This window comes from Zonotrichia leucophrys, chromosome 1, assembly GCF_028769735.1.
Source record: "Zonotrichia leucophrys gambelii isolate GWCS_2022_RI chromosome 1, RI_Zleu_2.0, whole genome shotgun sequence".
Classification (NCBI taxonomy): domain Eukaryota; kingdom Metazoa; phylum Chordata; class Aves; order Passeriformes; family Passerellidae; genus Zonotrichia; species Zonotrichia leucophrys.
Window position 1 is genome coordinate 26204557 of NC_088169.1, and position 17083 is coordinate 26221639.

A 17083-nucleotide genomic window follows, 5' to 3' on the forward strand; every position below is an offset into this window, starting at 1 on the left:
GACCTGTGGGAGCTGTTGGTGGTCCCAGGGCCCTTGGGAAGGACAGATGTTCTCACCCGCATGCTGCCACAGGTGGCCGTGCTGGGGTCAGCAGCCCCCATGGGCACATCCCAGGAATGAGCCCCCACAGAGAGGGTTCACTGGGGCAAGGTACTCTGAGGGGTCCTTTGGAGAAGTTGTGCTCTCTTCCCCCTCTCTTCTTTGCAACTTTGTAAAGGCAGACTCAAGCCCTTACAACTTGTGGGTAATTGCTGAATTTTCACTGAGAGCAAAGCCACGAGAAGTGGAAGTGAGCATTTGATGGCTTGGTCATTTGGGGACTTAATTTTCAAACCATTCAGTGAGTTCAGGCCTTGCTGCCTTCCCAGAACAGGGTCATGTATGTTTGCACAAGGTTGTAAAATGTAAGACTTGCAAATCAGTACTGAAACAGAAAGCCAGTCAAGACATTTAAGACTTTTTTATGATTAGCGTGGTGAACATTTGAAAAGGTTGCTCAGAGGGGTAGTGGAAGACCCAGCCCTGGAAATATTCAAGGGCAGATTGGATGGTGCTCTGATTAACCTGGCTGAAGATGTCCCTGAGTATTGCAAGGAGGTGGGAATGAGATGACTTTTAAAGGCTCCTTCCAACCTAAATCATTGAATGATTTTTCTTGTCCTGGGCTGCAAATATAGCTTGTTTAAATGAATGTCCAATTGTACTGCTATGGCAGAATCTGGAGAAATTACTCTGAAAGGTATGTCACAAACATGGCGAGGAACAAGTTACTAGAAGGAAGCAAATTCCAAAAAGGGCTCCAGCAACTAGTGGTTTCAAAACCTTTTACAGAAATGGTTGCCCATCCCTTAATACCCCTGTGAGTTCAGTACCAAAGTGCTATACAGCAAATGTAAAAGATTGCTTGAGAGAAAACAAAAATTCATAGCATTCATCTTGTATTACTCCATTCCATGTCAGTTGTTATCTTGTCTCCTCAAAGAATTTCAGACTGCTGCTTGAAAAGGCAAGGGAAACCAATCTTATAGTAGTACTCACTAGATTTATTCATGAGAGTTTACATTACCCTATTTTATAATTGAAAATATCTGCATGGAATTGAGATACAATCAAAATTCAAGTAATATTTGATGTATCACAAAATTAATAAAACCCAAAGCAGAAAAACATGACAATAGATGAACAAAGGCTATATTGGCTCATTACAATCATGTCTACCTTCTTTCCTCCAAAGCTCTCCTGAGAGAGTCCAGGTGCCTCTTCCCTGCTATGCCCATGAAAACAGGCTTTTGATGGTAGAACAAGTGCTCTTATGCACTGTCTTTAAGGCTTACTCTTAATCAGATAAAAGAATTTCTAAAATATTCCATGTTTCTTGAAAAAAGACATAAAACAAGAACTGTGTAAGATTTAGCCACCCATTTTTGGTTTGTCTTGTGAAAAAATTCCATTGTTTTAACAAGTAAGAGCAGATTTGCTACAGTGTTCAGTGAGCATGAGGACTACAGGAAAAGCAGATCAGGAATAAATGGATTAAAGGAAAGACAGTCTTCTCAGCAGAAGGAAAAAATATTGCCTGGAGAATATATTGAATTGTTGAGTAAACAAGCAGTCTGTGACCTGCCTTGCACAAAGGGCAGCAAGGAAATGAGAAGTACTCTCTGCGTCTGGCTGTCCTTGCACAGGGAGAGGGAGGCCTTGAAAGCACTGTCTCCTTGTCAGGACTTTCACCAAGCCACTTGCTTTCTGGCCTGATCCTAAAACAGTACAAAAGCACATTGCCAGTGGCTCACACAAGGGAGCTTCAAGAGGCATCAGAATTTTTTTGCATCTCTTGGGAAATGGGCACTTCCAAGGCTATCATTTTCCAAGGTTCTTAGAGCACAAAGACAAACAAAGTGGGTTCTTCTGCATGAAAAGTAATGAGAAATTTGCCTCAGCCTTGCTGAGAGCATCATCAAAATTCAACCCACGCCTGATAAACTGTCAAGGTTTGTTTCTATGTAGAGGCTCTCAGCTCACTCTCCTCAGGTTGTTGGGAGACAGAAGAGGGAAGCAGATATCCTTCCAGACGGCTCTCTGAGACATCACTAAAATTTTCTGTAAAACCTTGACACCTTCTATCAGTTTTCTGGGACCCTGAATATTGGATTTTCCTTTCTTTGCTGATGATATTTCATGATCCAGAAGTTGGGTCCCCTCCACTGGGCCTGAGCATAGTATGGTATTACAGACATTACGAGTTCACACTGGTGCAAAGGAGGAGCAGAGAAGATATGTAAGATAGGACAGGAAGGTTCAAAGCCATCTCAGTAGTCCATCCAGTTTCCTGGTGAGTCCATGAATGATGCTGTTGCCCTTATCTTTCCCGTTCTTCCATTGCTATCTCTCATTCAGCCAGGATATGAGAATAGGTGCCTGGAGACATGGTCAGTCTCTTTGCTGGATCTGAGTCCTAATGATGCAGTTCTTCCAGGGCAATGTGGAAGATTGTTGGGTGTAGTTATCTGTCTTTATTGTGCCCTGAGTAGCTGTTGGAGCAGTCTATGGGTTTGGATGAGATCTACCCAAAGCTATGGAGGGGGATGGTGAAAGAGCTCACCTGGCCACTTTTCAATGTTCACCTGCAGTTCTGGCAGTTCTAACTGGCTGGGGAGGTCCTGGTTGGCCGGAGATTGACCAGTGTGATGCCCATCTACAAGAAGGGCCAGATGGAGCATTCTGGGAGCTACAACTCTCAGCCCAGCCTCAGTGCCTGTGGGGCACATGGAGCAGATCATGCTGAGTGCCATCACACAGCATGTACAGGGTAACCAGGGGAACAGTGCATCCAGCAGGACCAGGGCAGTGATCGTCTCCCTGCGCTCGGCACTGGTGAGACCACACCTCAAATCCTGTGTTCAGCTCTGGGGCTGCAAGAAAGCTACAAGAAAGACACTGAGGTGCTGGATTGCATCCTGAGAAGGGCAATAGAGCTGGTGAAAGGTCCAGAGCACCTAAGGATGTTTAGCCTGGAGAAAAGGAAGCTCTGTGGGGACCCTTTTCCTCTCTACAATTACCTGAAAGGAGGTTGAATTGAGATGAAGGCTGGTCTCTGTTCCCAAGTAACAAGCAATAGGACAAGAGGAATTGGCTTCAAGGTGTGCCAGGGGTAGTTTAGATTGGATATAAGGAAAAAATTTCTCAAGATTGTAAAGCACTGAACAGGTTGCCCAGGGAAGTGGTGGAGTCACAATCCCTGGAGGTATTTAAGACATGTAGACAGGGTACTAGGGGCATGGTTTAGTGGTGGACTTGTCAGCACTAGATTAATAGTTGGATCTGATGATCTTAAAAGTCCTTTTCAACCTAAGAAATTTAATTACTCTATCCTAACAATTTGCAACTTTTCTTGGTGATGTTACTGTCACAGAACATACAAGAGATGCTTATGCCTAATGCTGAGATTAAATGAACTCTCAGCAGAAGAATCAAAATCTAAAATTAAAATGGTATCATTTTGTGGTAATGTTGTAATCTGCCTCTTTGGAAATTCCTGAATCTCTGCTCTATTCAACAATGAATTTACCAACTTTAATTTATGTAAGGCACCCTAACAATAGACACCAACAAAATGTAGACATCTGCACCAAAGCTGTTTTGCTTTGCCTTTTCTTTGTTGTAATCCATGTGACCTATGGTAGCTGTCTAATTCAGGTTGAGCCAAATTACTGCTGGGAGGAGCTTACATCTTTCCATTGACTCTAACAGGGCAAAAGAGGAGGTGGACTCGTTCACATGTCTGCATTGTACATGTCTTGATTTTGGTCATTTATATATAAATTTTAATTACTTAGTCTGCCACAAGAGTCTCTACGCGGTTTAAGTGTTTCCATTAAAACTATCTTCACATATGGGGCAAATAACAAAGGTAAGGTGGTGAGTGAGTGAGTGGTGTGAAACTTTTCCAGTTTCAAGCTTGCTTCAGTAAATAGTTTAGGATGGAAATCAGCCTCAGAACAAAATGTAGAGATTGCTTGTTATAGCTTTCCCACAGTAAATAATAGATACAAAATTAGCTAGTGAGGGAGGAAGGGAAAAAAATAAATCATTTGCTTTCACTTGCAAAGCCTTTAAAGCATTCAGAATATAAATCTTGAGACAGACAGTGACTGTCCTCTACAGATGGGCATTGGGCATCTGCAACAAAACACAATCATGACCCTACATATAAGTTTCTGTGAAGGGCCATTAGATGAGAGACAGCTCATTGTGTGCACATGTGCTTGGATGAGAAAAATGAGTCACTCCCAACTCTGGATCAAGCAGGTGATGTAAAGGATTGGCAGGGAAAATGATGCAGACAAAGGCTCTGCTTTCTGAAAAGCACTGAGTCACATCCTAGAAAAAAGCATAAAAAAAGAAAGCAAAACTGGATGCAGTGATAGCAGTTGAGAGTTGGGAGCAAGGATGAACACACCCACTTCTGCTATAGAGCATGTACACCTATATCCACCTAGAAGCCCAAACTATGCTTTAGAGTGTCTTCTGTAAGGCCTTAGCATTTAAACTTTCTGTCTGTTCAGCTTCAGCTTCATTAGGAGCAGTCTTTTTTTGTGATTTCACATGTCAAAACGGTGTTCAATTTTCTGGAATGACAAATTCTTCAGTAGTCACAGGGCTGGTAGGAAGTAGGCTGCTGTTAAGGAGAGTCAGGTGCACCATTTTCCCAAAGTTTTGCTGTCCTTCTTAGCAATATTTCTAACTTGGTATCAGGGAAAGGATAACCAGGATCTGTCTCATTGCATTCATAATTTAAGTGATGGACTGTTACAAACACTCTAGGATAAAAATCTCTGTTAACACAGTGAACTCTTAATTCCCCTGTTATGTTATACTTAAATTTTAGAGCAATAGGAAGGCAAGCAGAGTTTTTTAACTCTAGGCTGTGGGACAGCCATAGTGGATCTGGTCTGCCTTTATGTTGAGATGCTCAGGTATCCTGCTCTCTTCCCTCCTTTCATTACCCTTACATCACAGAACCCCTCTACTAACTACAGATAGTGGAGGTTAATACAGTTAATTTCACTGACTTAGAGGAATTTAGCTCACATAGTAACACCTTTGTGCTGGTTGTACTAACCCCTGTCTATTCACAAGATTGAAACAAAAAGCTGAAGACATCTAAGCTAGAGCAGGGGGATAGCCACTAGCTCTATCATCACCTTCTTGGATGTAACAGGGCAGTTAACTCCAGATAGCCCTTCAGGGGACTAGCTTCTGATATGGGTAACAGATTCAGAAACCTGATTTCTGAGCTTGGGACCTCTCAAAGGAGGCAGCAGGTGTCTACCCTTTAAGGCACAGCCAGAGTAATTCTGCAGGACAGCTTCTCTATTGCTTTACAAGCCCCTCTCCCTGTGCTCATATAACAATTGGTACAGCAGATGCTCTGAGACGCAAAAGTCACCAGGAAAATGAATACAAATTGAGTTAAAGATTAAGTCGAGAAGTGATGCTCAGGCAGCATAAATTCACTCAGTTATCTTTTAATTTTTTTTATGCATCCAAGTCCTGTTTCCTCAAGTCTCAAGTCAGGTTTCATTAATGCTTCATGATGCCCTCAGAAGACCTTGCTGCTTTGCATCTGCTCTGGCTCTGCTTCTGTGAAAGTAATTTTTGTGTATGCTGGTGAACAGATGTGAGTAAGTGATAGATCTGGGTAGATTTGGGGATTGTCATTCTCTTGACACTTTTCTGCAAGTTCAAAGAGGTACTTGTCACTCAACTCCAGCTTTTGGGAAGAAACATTGGCCAGTTTTGGGACACCACACGTTTTTGCTGGGCTCTGACAGATGATCTTTGAAACATTCTGGAGGGACCAGGCTGAAGTCTCAGACCAGAGTGACACATGAGACAATTAACACATTAGACCTCCCCAACCCCCAGTGAACTTTTGTCGGCCTGTCCTCTTCCTGAAAGGAAGGGGGGAAAAACATCCTTTTTGTAGTGGCTGCTCATTATATAAAGCAAATCAAGAGTGAAGGGAGGGAGCAAAGAGATGGCACAGAGCCTGATAAGTGCACCCTTAAATCTATAATTAAAACCAAAGGCAAGTTCCCAATATAGCCAATTCAGTTATATAAGATCTTACAAAAGCTTCACACTGTTTGCTGGGTTTCGCTTTATTACTGTTCCCTCTCCTCGGAGTTCACTTCAGGTCAGTAGTGGATGAGGTATTACAGTCAGGGTTTATGGCAGGGTAGAAATCTAACAGTGCCCTGTTTGTAAAGATATGCAAGTGTGCACCCAGAGGGAAAAATAATCACTGGCTCTACTTGAAAGAGAAAAAGTTAATGGTCACTTTGGAGCTCAGTTTAGACCACCTCTAGCTCCGGAAGTGAATTGCTAGTTACTAAGAAATTACTTGATGTCCTGAGAGTCTGTGAAAGGCTGCTCCTTGTCCACTGGTCAAAGAATCATGGTAAAACTACATGTAAGACAGGAAATCAGGCTGAGGAATTTGGACACAGAAGTTTTCTCAGAAGCCCCATGACAAGTCTGTACCACACTTTTACGTGCCTACTAAAAGCATCCTGCAGGAAAAGCACAAGATCAGCTGGATTATTTTAAGTGTAGGCAGCTCACTGCAACTGTACTGAGAGTAGCTACTTCCATGTGGGAGTTGGAACGTGTATCAGAACCACTACACTAAATAGTATGCAAGGAAGATTTCGGAAATATAACTAAGAAGCAGTTACCATTATTGATAAAAGCCATCACTGCTGCATCCTCCTCTTGCATTCTTTGCAACAGCAGTAGGCAGTAGCACCCTAAAAGCAATGGTTTCCTAGGGCCATGCTGAAACAAAGCTCATCCTCCATGTAAAATCCCCTAAAACACAAAACATCAAGAATGCCACACTGAAACACAGTACAACCACTCAGCAATCGCACTCTGCACAGACATCCATGCATTTCTGAAGTAAAGGATTCCAAAGGTAAGGAGAATATAGGAGCCAGGAGAAGAAGGCAGAATTGTGTTCTCCACTTTCTGTTAAGTGACAAAGTTTAGGCACATTCAACATTCATTAGTTAATGCAGTTTGCTGAAGTCCCAGGGAGGTAAATGTCCTCAAGAAAAATTTACCTGGAAGAAGCTGATAATTTCTGAGTATAGAGCCAACATTCACCTATCAAAACACCATCATGTTCTAAGCCCCAACTATATTTAATTTGTCCCACAAAAATAGAAGTATGTTAAAAAAGAACACTTTAAAAAAAATTTCTAATACTACTCTTTCTTCCCAGTGACAACCAGAAATGCTCCTATTTTTTACCAGCATCATAGGTATCAGAAAAATGGGAAGAACTATTTGCAGGAACATTTGTGAAATCTATGACCATAATTTCTTTGCAACATGAAACCTCAATAAAATATACCTTTCAAACATTAAGTTTTAAATAGCATGTTAATTGTTTGCACTCTGAGCTGTGACAATTCCAACCTTGCAAATGCTGTATGGAAAATCACATGAGCAAAACGGCCTTGCTCAGGCAATATAATTAAAATATGGTATCTGATTGGGTTCAGTTCCAGTTCCTTCTGCAGGGCTCCATCAGAGGATTTTTATGATTAATAACTGACAATGTCAGGAGCTAAAATGGTTATCCAAGGAGTATTTTTTAAAATTGCACTGGTTTGAAAGCTGAGGCTCAGCTCTGCAAAGACCTGTGTGGGAGGGCTGTGGGAAGGAGAGGCTCAGGGATCTTACTTTGCTCGTGTACCTACCAGCCTAGCAATGTGGGTGCTGGCAGAGCTCCAGTCTCCCAATGACAGTAGCACAAGGTTCTTCAAAGGCAGACTGGTCTTCCCAGGGCAGTGGTTCTACAGCTGCCACACAAAGTGTCAGATCTGGTGCTTGGCAGGAGGAATGACCGCTTACCCTCCCAAAAGCTTACACATGATGCAACACACTCTGGATCCCAAAGTACATATATCCACAACATAAATAGGATGTTTCCACAAAGTTCTGTGAAGATATGCCAGGTGTATGGGGCATAAATGAGAAATGGGCTCATTAGGTTTCTCTCATTGGGATGTAGTATCAGCCCAGATTATACCTGCTGACACCAGTCGAGCCCACAACCACCACCAAGTAGCTGTCTGCAAGAAGGTTGACATCTCTATATTAAAAGGGAGGATTGACACTAAAATTAAGGCTCACATGGTTACTATTTTCATCATAAATGTGTGACATGAGCTGTTGTTTTCTGAGCTAAGACAATGATCAGCTTTTGTGGTGTTACCACGGAATCACAGGTCAGAATGGACCTCCAGGGGTTATCTCATCCAACCCCCTGTTCAAACATGGGCACCTAAAGCAGGGCCATGTCCAGACTGTTTTTGAGTATCTTGCTACATATAATTTTTAATATCTCCTCATCTATGCATCCATGTAGTCTGCCAGCTGTACATTCAACGAGACAACTAGCAGCAGTAAGAAGGCATTATCTATTTAACAGGTAACATTCTCAGACAAAACATAATTTCTGCCCAGGGAAATAAGAAAAATGGATACAACACAGACTTTTCACACCAGACTATGGCATGTCTTTCTCTTTTCAGAAGAAAAAGAGATGCTTACAGGAACATCTGTAAGCAGCTTGTGTCTAAATGTGCTGCACCATCAGCAGTTCCATGTACACAAGTTCTTCTCTTGTGTTTGTCTAGAGTGTTAAAACCATTTCCCCCAGTATACCTCAATTTTTCACATGTTCTTACAGACAGAAGCTCAAGGAAAAAAGTGCATCTGACAACTTCTTCACAGCCAAAAGACAGTTGAAAAGCCCTGTGCAAATCTCCTGAAGAAGAATCAATGTCTGTGTCAGTCTTTTGTTGCCTTGTCACGTGACATCCACTCTGAGATCACAAGGAAAAAAATCATTTGATGGTTCCAAGTGTCTAGTAGTCTTGTGGTGTTTTTAACTAATGAAATCAAGGTAATCAAGCTTGAGCTCTAAAAGCTAATCAGGTTCTGGATGGGATTGACTTGACTACAGGATTTTATTTCCTTGAACACATTTGATAATCATTACAGTCTATCAGCTTGGTAAAATAACCTCATTGTGTCAATGTTGGAACTATTTGACTGACTTTCCAGGGCTCAGACAGCCTAATAAGTATTTTGTTGTTGATATTTGTTTCAAAACAAATTTGCTCTGTCTCACAGATATTTAACTTCAGGCGTCATGGCTTCTCCTCCTATAATATGCTGAAAAATTATTTTCAGCACTATGCTGACATCTCATTCCATTCTTGTTGCCTTTTTTATGTTTTACATCATGAAACAGCACAAATTATTTCAAGGGACCATTCAAATAAGGTACACAACATGTATATGATAGATCTTATGTGCTGTAACAAAGCCATGGCAAATGTTATAAAACAGCCTCAGATTTCTCAGTAGGGTAACAGCCTCTTTCTCATTAGTCACCTGCTTACATATTTTTTTTTTTGTTTTGATTTCTTCATGTCTTCCACTGTTTCTTTATTTTCACCTCTGGGGTTTCCACTTTAAATAGGCAAACTGATAAAGGAAATACCAAATTGGGTTTCACTTTTCATTCACGCTATTTTTTTCCTTAAAGTTTTAAGAAACTTTCCATTTATCATTAAACAACCCCCTCAGAATGTCCAAAGTTTCACTTAGTTACAGTGAAAATAGAGATCACTATGGCAAATTTCAAAGCCTTTTTCAGGTTTTTTTCTGTTCTTTTCCAGAAAAACTACCCAAGACTTTCAAGACTTTTTTCTGTTTCTCAAGATTTCAAAATCTTCTCATGTGCTTTTTTTTTTTTTCCCCAAAGAGTCTGAATGTAAATAGATTGGTCACTGAGATAAGGAGTAAGTAAACATCTTCTCTTAAATAACTCAATTAAAAAGATTTTTATCATACTGGTGCTGTGCACCCTTTTAGAACTGAATTTTAATTTCTATACACTTGTGAAGAACACTATGAACAAATGATGCAACAATGCTCCTGCACTTAACATACTTTTGAAATGGGCTCAAGAGAAGAGCTACTCATGTTCTCGGGCCCCTCAGATACAAGAAGAAAGAAAAAGAAAACTCAGTTCAATCTTTGAAGCAAACAAAACCCATAGAAAAAATTAAATATGTGGTCCTCTTCTTGTCTTCTTCCCAGGGAAAGCATGACAGATGAGACCCTGGAAGGTAGAAAAGATTTTTCCTAGTGCTTCAGAATTATTTGTTCTTCCTGCTTGTGGAGATAAAACAGACAATACAATGATGGGTCCTAGTCAGATCTGCACTTAGGCATGGAAATTGCCTCTCTCCAGTGACTGTACAAAGGACCAGGGTTTGTCAGTAGCTGTCTGAATCACTGAAGATTTTGGATGCAATAGTAGTCAGAAAGCCTAAATCAGGCACCCCAGGTAATCAGCTGAAATCTAAAAATGGGAAAAATAAGGGAGACAGAGCACCATAAATTTAGAGGGCAGATATTTTTCTATTCTAAGTCTTCAAATCTTCCTTAAATCTATGCTATGATTGTAGCACATTAGTTCCCTTCGCTGAGGGTAATAAGATACCTTATGAAATCTCTTGCTAATTTACACAACATCTGAATGCAGGAAGGTATTATGGCACCTCTCTGCTGTTTTAGCATTTCATTTGCAGGCAGCAAATGCTCTTATCTACTTTCATGCTGTCAAAAATGTGTGCATCTTTCGTGTCCACAGAAGTTGTCTGACGAGAGGAGGTTCCTCCCCAGAATCCATCCCTTACCCTGCAGATGTTTGAGCTTTCCAGCCTGCTGGTAGCAGGCAGAAATATATTATTGGTGGTGCCAGCAACAGCTCCCTTGTCTTAGCTCAATGTGGAAACAATTGCTCAGGGGTACTGTAAATAAAGGCTCTTTGGAATCATCTGGGAAAAAAAAAGCCCCTTGGTACACTGTAAGCTGGCAGTAATTTCACATTACTCCAGACAGTATCCCATTCACTGCTTGACAGATCTGTTTTTAATTCCAGTTTCTCCTTCTCCTTTAGCTCTCCTGTTGCAGGTAGACAATAGAATTTAACTGTTTGTGTCCACCACCCATGGCTTTATTTGCTGCCAAACTGTTTTCTGTTTCAGGAGAATATCTAGCAAAGAGCACAGACTAGTACTGAGGTGTCTGTCCAACAGAGAGCACAGAAATTTGGGGAAAAAAAAGAAAGCTAAGAAGACCTGACAGTAGCTCATGTGAAGCCCACTGCACATGCAGGAAAATTATCTTTAAAAATACATCTGCTTGATGTACTCTTAAATGACCTCCCTGATCGGATCAGTGACACAGTACCACAAATAATGAGATTGGAGAGGAAGCAATACTGTTCTGAGAAAAACTGCACTCCAGCCTGGTGCATTTAAAAAATGTTCCCAGAGTGATTTTAAGTAATGCAAATTATGGCAGAGAACAGAAAGTGCTCATACCTTAATCTGCAGTTCAGTTAACTGCACAGAATCTGTGCCTGAAACCTGCCTAGCGAGCCCTTGATCCACTTGCACACCTAACAAGAGCCTGGTTTTGGTGTTGTTTTGCTGGTTTTGTGGAGGCAGAGAGGCAGGTATAAAACACAAACAAGTTTTGAGAGAGGCACTATTAGCGCTACAATCTCTGCTATGTGGTACAAAAGCAGTTTCTCTGAGGTCTGATGGCTAGTCTGTGTGCAGGGAAGCTGCTGGCAAATCAAAGGCAATGTTATATCTCTGACAATTGGAATAAACTCTCTTTCCAGCTGCCATAAGATCAATGTATTCCCACTACTCTTGCCCTGACTACCAGGATGTAATAAACTTTCAGGAGAAACGGCAACCAAGTGTTACATGAGGGTAGCAGTCATGTCTGCCTGAATTGCTCTCTCTAGATACAAAGGCTGGTCAGAGGTACCTGAGCTCTTTTTTCCCTGCTTACCACAGCAACTGAGATGCAGGTGTTCTTCTCAGAAAAATTCCTGCCTAGGATATCTGCAGTGTGCAGTAGTGTCTGCAGAAACAGATGATCCTTGTGCTTGTGTCAGCAGACCAGCGTGGCTGGGCAAAATTAGTTTTCAGAGCCACAATTCTGAGGTGCCATCTGCAAAGCACAAGAATGCATCATACCATGAGAGTACAAAATATATGCATCTTCATCCAAGATGCTGGCCTATCTCCCCCTGCCATATGCTCCAACTGCTAAGCTAAGTTGCCATTCCTGAGTATGTGCCAAGCAGTAAAAACAGCATAACCCTTTGAGTTATATTCAGTAGTGCAGGGATACTGGATCTTCAGCTGATCATGATTCAGCAGCTGAAAATTCAAATGAAGGTGTAATATTAAAGGCTAATTGTGAAATGTGAATTAAAAAGTAGAAATCAGAAGGAAGTAACCCAAGACACCCTTAATTTTTCCTTTTTGTCTTTATTTGGTCTTAGACTCCTGTGTCCCAGAGGGAAGGAACTCATAAAGGAATTAATAAAGAGCATAAAACAATATTAATTAAGAGGTAAGTAACTGAAAGGTTGTTGAGTATAAATATGGACCAATTCACTGTTGATTCCTTACTGCAAAAAAAGATCAGAATTTAGAAATGAGATTGATAGTAACTAACAGGAATTCAGAAAATTGTTATAGTATTCACGAAAAAAATAAATGTCCCATTAATTTTTAAGTTAATACAAAGAATCTAATGGAGAATTACAGCCCCATTTTCATACTCCACTACTTTTGAAACTTTTTACTCTATTCAGATTGATCCAGTCTGAATTCTGGGTTTTCAAACCAGAAATAATAAAAATAAGGCAACAGTACCTATTCCAAAGACTACCGGGGAATTAATGTTGATTCTCAATCACATTTTATCCAAATTCAGTAGTGTGGGGTTACACTTTCACTGGTATGAAGGTTTAACAAGCACAAGAAAGAACCTTGGAGCAATAATTAGATAATTACAGAAATACCATCTCTTTAAGTACCACTGAACTGCTCCCACAGGGGATTCACAGGAAGACCCTAGCACAAAATGAGTGGAAATACAGCACCAGTGCTGAGAGATTTTGGCCCCAGTTCTACAATCACTGATATAAATTACCTCACACAACAGAAGCCCAGGCTGTGCTGTTATATACCTGTGTTCACATAGGAAATGCCTGTTATTCTTTGCTGGAAAATTCCTGCCCTGGTTACTGTTCTTATGAATGCCTCATTTGCAAAGGAAATAAAAGTTGCCCTGCTTTACTGGGGGAGTGAGCAGCAGGTATCAGCAAGGGTAGGAATTTGGGTAGTTAGGGCCACTGGATGACAGCTCCACTGAGCCCCCTTCCTCTTCACAGCAGGTACAAAGAGAGCTGTGAGATCTTGGAGGGGACAAAGGAGAGAAGAGACCAATTCAGAAATTCAGAGTCTTGCAGTGCCTTCCTCAGCCTTTGGCTACAGCCATTGCCACAGAGCAGCTGCTGACCACCAGCAGCAGTGAGCAGGCTTCCAAACATTCCAATTTATTTGCCCAGTGTCCAACACATGACTGTTCCATAGGATCCTGAGTAGGATAATAGCTTGTCCCTTGTGCATCTGTGATATTCAAATAGGAAAGAAAACATTGTTTATGAAGCAGTGCAGGTTCTGCAGTTGTTTAGCTTTGATTAAATTTTTAGGAAGAACTCAAAGACCCAAGGAGGGAAAATCAGAGGCACACTTTTCAACATAACTAAACCCACAAATTATATCACACATTGCCAGCAGAAGTCAGTTTTAGTCCAGTAACTGGGTTTGTAGTTCTTCTGTTTTTGATATGTATTTGACATCTAACACACTGTACATGTAAATTTTTTTGAACACAAATCAAGAAAGGTGTTTCAGTCAGATTTGGGCAAGCATTTCACTTTGTCTCACAGGTCATAAGACCTCTTGGTTTTGCCATCCTTACCTTGGTGCATCTTCAATGTCTCTGTACAGGCCTGCATAATTCCCTGAGTCCACATGTCGCTGGTGCCATATGTCAGGATTTACAGAAGTAAAACAAGGTGTTGTATGCAATGTGTACATCACGCTCACAGTGACTGTTTGTAAAACAGGGGAAATAGAGGTAAAAGCTCAGATAAAAAAAGATCAATGAAGAGAAAAGCAAGCATACAGGAATCAGTTGTATGTGTACGATACAAGGACGTCATTAGAATTTGGGACAGGTTTTTTGTAGATACATCTACTTAGTCTTCTTTAGTTTAATTAAGGCAATTAATTAAGGCTGTAGTTACTGAGCAGAAAGTGCTATCTTTTTATCTGCAAAGAGTGCAAGAGTAGACATTTCCCCCTATCTCTTAAGAAAAAAGTGCTGGGTTTTGCATGAGTTTGGTGATCATGCATGCTGTAACCCCTGTGACTGCAGAGCAATACGTACACACAGCCGCCTTCCTCAGCACAGGCCCCCTGAAGGTGGAGGGCTGCCCGGCACACTGCTCCTGGACTGTGTGCCTGGAGGAAACCAGACCTTTGGTAGCATCTCCCTCAGTGATGAAAGTCAGGTTTTAGAGGGAGGCCATGAGTTGGTGCAGCACTCAAGCACCTTCTTGGATCCAAGCGTGTGTGTGCACTCTGTGCTTATTCAGCAGCTGCTGGAGGCAAGCCTACATTACGGCAGCTTAAATTACATGGAAGCCTCTTGGACTCCAGCACATATTTCAGATCTTTGTGAAATAGGATCCACAGTGATTAAGAACCCAGAAAACATTCTGAATATAACCAGATTCTGACAGTTATATTTTACTTGGACAAAATTTTCTTGGGCACAGAACTGTAGCAAGTGGATTTGAACATAAACAGATCCAAGATGCTTCACTTTTAATTTTCTGAGGACAAGTACCCTGCATCTACACAATTTTCCCTTGAAATAAACTTTTCTAATGAGTGGTAAACAGATGCTAACCTTCAAATTTAAGGCATGAGACCACTGCACCCAGAAATGTACATTAACTTTGAAAAGTCTCTAGAGGGATTGATGCTGAAAGTGGTGAAAGGGACTGCTGCAGAAAGTGGCACATTATGTGTGACTCATGGCTTTTACAGCAGAGTCCTGCCCCCAGGCTCCCCACCACCACAGGCACCACAGCATTTGGAGTCATTTGAGAGATCTGTAAAGAAGAAATCCAGCTAAAGGCTGGATTTCCTTCCAGCACATTTGGATGGGCCAAGGGTTGAATGCATTTGGCTTTGTAGCACTATGGAATTTCCTGGGAGGAAATCACTGCTTGTGAGCAGCTCAGCCAGGAGGCTTGTTCTCCAGCCTGCTACTAAGATGCCTTAAAAGACTCACCATTTTGTTCTCTTTTTGCTTATTTTTGAAACACTCTAGCTTAAGTACCTTACAAATATCTACCTGAATGTCTTCATCTTACTGTAGAAAGTGTTTAAACATTCGAATGGCTTTCCTCAGATAGATATATATGTATATGTGTGTGTGTGTGTGTGTTTGTGTAAAGCAAACTCATATAAAAACAAATGAACCTATATTATGTAAGTATATCACACATGCATGAGCACTCCCAAAGACACAGTTGCACAGGACAGGCTCTAATAGATTGACTGGTCTTACTTTAAGCTGTCATCCTCAATATTCACACAGGATCCATAGATAGGAAGAACAGTTCTTGCAAAGACACCCTTGAAAATGCCTACTTGACTAGACAAAAATAAGAGTATATGTACCTAGTGTTTCTCCTCCCCCCACCTCTGTGATTTTAAATCAGATTTAAGAGATGGATGAATGCTGAAGGGTCAGTCCTGCACCAGACAGACAGCAGAAGGGTCTAGAGTTTTGTTTCAGAATGGTTTTGGAGAGGTTGTTTTAAAACATGACCCCACACAGGCATTTTTCACAGACACACATACACAGACACACTGCCCTGCACAAAATGGTACATCTGCAGGACTGAATTCAGATGTGCAAGAGGTCAATTTTGTGCAATTTATTCAGGGCTATTACATGCAGTAATGAAGCATCTTTCTCCTCTCCCATATCCACTCTTACTAGTAAGATTAGAAAATGAATGCTTCCTTTGGTAGGAATATTGACAATGGTGCATGTCACTGTGATTGCCCCACTGTCACATCCTGTATATGAGGGAGGTTACTTTAAAAAGTCTTTTAATTCTTCATTTCCGTAGGACTTACAGCAACCATAAGAAATAAATGCAGTGTGATAAATTATTCTGGTCCATGAAGTAAATTAATCTTAACATATTGGTGATTTAGAGATTAATTCACATTTTGACATATAAAAAAATGCTGTGGCAATGATGCAAAAAAATCCAATCCTCCCGCCCCTCCCAAAACTCATTCAAATCTCAGATATGCAACATTTTACCCAGGGTTATTTCCAGTAAATCTTCATAGTCCCTGGCTCAAATTCTGTACTTCAAAATTGTCTTTTTTTCTCAAACACACAAACATCCCAGTTTTCCCTGGCATCTCTTAAATAACTGCTGCATATCTTTTCCTCCACCCCTCCTCCCCCATGCCTTTCTTCTGGGTTCCCTTGTCTTTTTTTTTTTCCTTCTCACTCTTGTTCTCCCGCCTCCAGGACCTCATAGTTACTACTTCATGCCCAATCGCTCCTATTCAGTCCTGTCTCCTTTTCTCTCTCTCCACTGGTAAGGAAAACTTACCAGAATGTGTAATCTCCAAGCACTCTTTTCATTTAAATGTGAAGAAGAGTCATTTGAGACTCTCTCCTAGCAAAGAATTGGTCATTTGTCAGTTAAATAAGTTTCTTATCTTTATGGACTTCTGAATAACTTGAGTTTTTATTGTTTAATGGTTTGGTTGTAAAAGTAAACATTTTGCAGGAAAGCACAAGTTAAATGGTATTTTTCTGTCTAACCAAATCTTTGAGTGCTCAACCCCCCCAGCTGTGCTTTGACCACGAATTGCTAGCTAGTAATCAGTATATCAGAGGAAACAGAGAGTGATGGTTCCCCAAATATGCAGAAAGTCTGCCCCAAACTCTGTGCTGCTTAACTTTCAGACCCTCTTTCCCCAGTGCTGCACACCAATTCCCTCCCACCCCG